This window comes from Bison bison, unplaced genomic scaffold, assembly GCF_000754665.1.
Source record: "Bison bison bison isolate TAMUID 2011002044 unplaced genomic scaffold, Bison_UMD1.0 scf7180017864370, whole genome shotgun sequence".
NCBI classification, from domain to species: domain Eukaryota; kingdom Metazoa; phylum Chordata; class Mammalia; order Artiodactyla; family Bovidae; genus Bison; species Bison bison.
The window spans coordinates 6935699-6939742 of NW_011494942.1; positions in this window are offsets into that span (position 1 = coordinate 6935699).

Consider the following 4044-nt stretch of genomic DNA (forward strand, 5'->3'; position numbering starts at 1 on the left):
CTATGGTACATATACACAAGGGAGTATTACTCAGCCATTAAAAAGAATACATTTGAATCAGTTCTAATGAGGTGGATGAAAATGAAGATCTTTTTTGTACAGTTCTTCTGTGTATGCTTGCCATCTCTTCTTAATATCTTATGCTTCTGTTAAGTCCATACCATTTCTGTCCTTTATCGAGCCCATCTTTGCATGAAATGTTCCCTTGGTATCTCTAATTTTATTGAAGAGATCTCTAGTCTTTCCCATTCTATTGTTTTCCTCTATTTCTTTGCACTGATCATGGAGGAAGGCTTTCTTATCTCTCCTTGCTATTCTTTGGAACTCTGCATTCAAATGGGTATATCTTTCCTTTTCTCCTTTGCTTTTTGCTTCTCTTCCTTTCACAGCTATTTGTAAGGCCTACTCAGACAGCCATTTTGCTTTTTTGCATTGGTTTTTCTTGGGGATGGTCTTGTTCCCTGTCTCCTGTACAATGTGAACATCCATCCATATTTCATCAGGCACTCTATCTATCAGATCTAGTCCCTTAAATCTATTTCTCACTTCCACTGTATAGTCATAAGGGATTTGATTTAGGTCATACCTGTATGGTCCAGTGGTTTTCCCTACTTTCTTCAATTTTAAGTCTGAATTTGGCAATAAGGAGTTCATGGTCTTAGTTACAGTCAGCTCCTTGTCTTTTTTTTCTGACTGTTTTTAGCTTCTCCATCTGTGGCTGCAAAGAATATAATCAATCTGATTTTGGTGTTGACCATCTTGTGATGTCCATGTGTAGAGTCTTCTCTTGTGTTGTTCTGGGCTCTTGGTTTTACACTCTGAGCTCTAAGAGCTGAGCACATTTCTCAGATTGACTCATTCTTGTAGGAAGTTAAGGGTTATAAGGGCTCTTTTTCTTTTGAACTGTCTCTGTCCCTGAAGTCCTAGCAGGTGGTTGTTTTTGTCTGTTTGTTATTTTATTTTTCCAATACAATGCTCTTGGAAAATGGTGTAAGCTTTCTGTGATTATTATTGTTGCTCTGCTTGTGAGACAAAAAGGCACACCCCAAAATATCTCCCAGATAGGTCACATTCTTCTTTGGAATGAGGAACAGAATGCTTTGAGATGATGTCTTTGAGATTCTTAGAAGCCTTTTTGTCTAGCAGATAGGGCCTGAAAGTCACGCTCTTAAGATTCTTAAAAGTCTATTGTTTATGAGGTCTATGGGAAACATTCTATCTTTCTGAGTTATCAGCAAAAGATCTTACAGTCACATCCTAGACTTCATCTTTACCCTGAGACCATCTTTTGCTGATAGCGCCAAATCTTGTTCTGAGGTCATTTGTTATGCTGAGAACATTTTGCTAGCTAGAAACACTGTCATGGGTCTTATTTCATAAATTCTGATTAGAAAAAACAAAACTGGACAGTTCCTTCTTTAATTCAACTCTCTCCTCTTTTTATTATAGACACTAGAAGAAGCCATTTATCACTTTCAAATTTTGCCTGAAATTCTCCTTAGAAAAATTACATGTTTGTTAAGAACTCCTATTTTCCAAATGTATTCAGTGGATGGTGTTCCTAATTTTCCTGCCATATATCCTCTCTCATCTGGACGCCAATAATAACTTCCTCACAGTCCCTCACAGAAGTTTGATAACAGTTTCCTTATGCTCTGTCAAGCTTCTTCTCACTGTCCAGTCCCCAAATCAATGTTACATGTTTTAGGTTTTTGGTACAAAAACACCTCACATACAGGTATCAATTTCTATTTCATTATATATTTGCTGACTAACAAACAACTACCAAAATGCAGCATTTTAAAGTAACAGTATAATCTCTCAGGGTTTTATGATGTTATGGGCTTAGCTGGGCAATTCAGATTTGGAGTCTTTCATGGAAGCTGGGACTAGAGTCACAGGAAGACTGAGTTGATCATCCAAGATGGCTCCCCTACATGGGTAAGAATTAATGCTGTCTGTTGGCTGGGAGCTCATCTTAGACTGCCTACCAGATAAACTTACCTCCTTCCCTCTTGCCTTCCTATTCTTGCTTCTCTTTGTTTTCTTCTCTCTTTCCTTCCTTTTCCTGCCTCTCTTTTCTTTCTCTCTCTCCTTCCTTTTATTTCTTTCTTCCTTTCATTCTTTCTCCCTTCCTCCTCTTTCCTTCCATTCTTTCTATTTGATACTTTGAGACTTTAGTCTTTGCAGTGAGGAAACCTGAGACGAGAGAGACATCATTTTTGTGTCTTGACTAGATATCAACAATTTGTCAGTAAATGTGTTTCTGGCCCACAGGTGCAGAGCATGGTACATTGCCCATCACTAGTAGGTTTGTGCCACATGGGGTCCCTAAAGCTTGGTTTGAGACCTAAGGCTGTAAAACCACAAATAAGTGATGGGTAATTATAATCCATCAGCAAATAGCCAGAAAGAAGAAAAACAAATGGAATACCCAGACTTGGAAGAACTTTGTGGATTAGAATTGCTGGAAGAGATAAGTGACAAATTTAGAAAATAAATAATCAGAGCATTTAAGGAGATTCTATTAAAACCCTTTTTAAAGACCTTTAGAAATGATTCACAATCACAAACGTTAGAAAGTGATTCAAAGGAGAGATTGTTTCTTGATGAATACCCAACAGGTAACCTATAAGAGCCACTCAAAGGAAAATCACAAAACACAGAGCAGAATGTAAAAGAAAGAAAGCAAAAATAATATAAATGGAGGACAGATCCAGGAGGCATAACATTTTATTACAAGACATAAGAGAAAAAATAGACATATTTTCCTAGGTAGAAAATAAATGTTTAATGAGAAAAGATATCATAAAAATCTATTGTATAGGAAATAAATCCTGAATATTCATTGGAAGGACAGATGCTGAAGCTGAAACTCCAATACTTTGGCCACCTGATGCAAAGAACCAATTCATTGGAAAAGACTTTGATGCTGGGAAAGATTGAGGGCAGGAGAAGAAGGTGGTGACAGAGGATGATCTGGTTGGATGGCATCACTACCTCAATGGACATGAGTTTTAGAAAACTCCAGGAGACAGTGAAGAACAGGGAAGCCTGGCATGCTGCAGTCAGTAGAGTCACAGAGTAGGACACAACTTAGCAAATGAACAATGACAATGGGAAAAGAGATCATAAATTATGAACTAAATTAAGATAATATGAACTATTTCCAACTGGAGGATGACACAACAACCCATTCCAGTGTTCTTGCCTGGAGAATCCTATGGACAAAGGAGACTGATGGGTTACAGTCCTTAGGGTCACAATGAGTCGGATGTGACTGAAGTGACTCAGCATGAATGCATGCAAACTATTTCCAAACACTATGGCAGATAGTGTTTTTACCTATAATAAAAAGACTTAAAATTGATTTTGAAAAAGAAAACTTGATAAAAATATGAGACAAACTACAGATCCAAATCAAAGTAAATATATAATAGGAACCTTACTTTCATCAATAAGGAAATGGCTATATTAATTTGGATATAGTCATACAGTAAAAATATTATAGTACCATTAAAAAGATACATCAAAGGTATAAGCATAAAAAAGAAATATCATAATATGATCCCATTTTTATAAAGCAAGCATTTCCCCCAAAACCTTACAAAATATGTATTTGTCTGTATATGATAATATGAGTCAGAGAAAGACACAAAAATTTACAACACATGGATGTTATGACTGCATAAGAAGAAAGAGGTAATAAAAAAGATCAAGAAGATTGTTTCTGAGAAAAACAGCAAACATGATATGGCACAAATTATGTAATTACATAGACATACACTTTGGCCACATGATGTTAAGAGCCTGATGCTGGGAAATATTGAAGGCAAAAAGAGACATGAGCAGCAGAGGATGAGATGGTTAGACAGCATCACCGACTCAATGGACTTGAATTTGAGCAAACTCTGGGAGATGGTGGAAGACAGGGACGCCTAGTGTGCCATAGTCCATGAGGTAGCAAAGAGTCGGACATGACTTAGTGACTGAACAGCAACAACAATAAATGTGTATCTATTTGCAGAAAGGAGTTTATATATA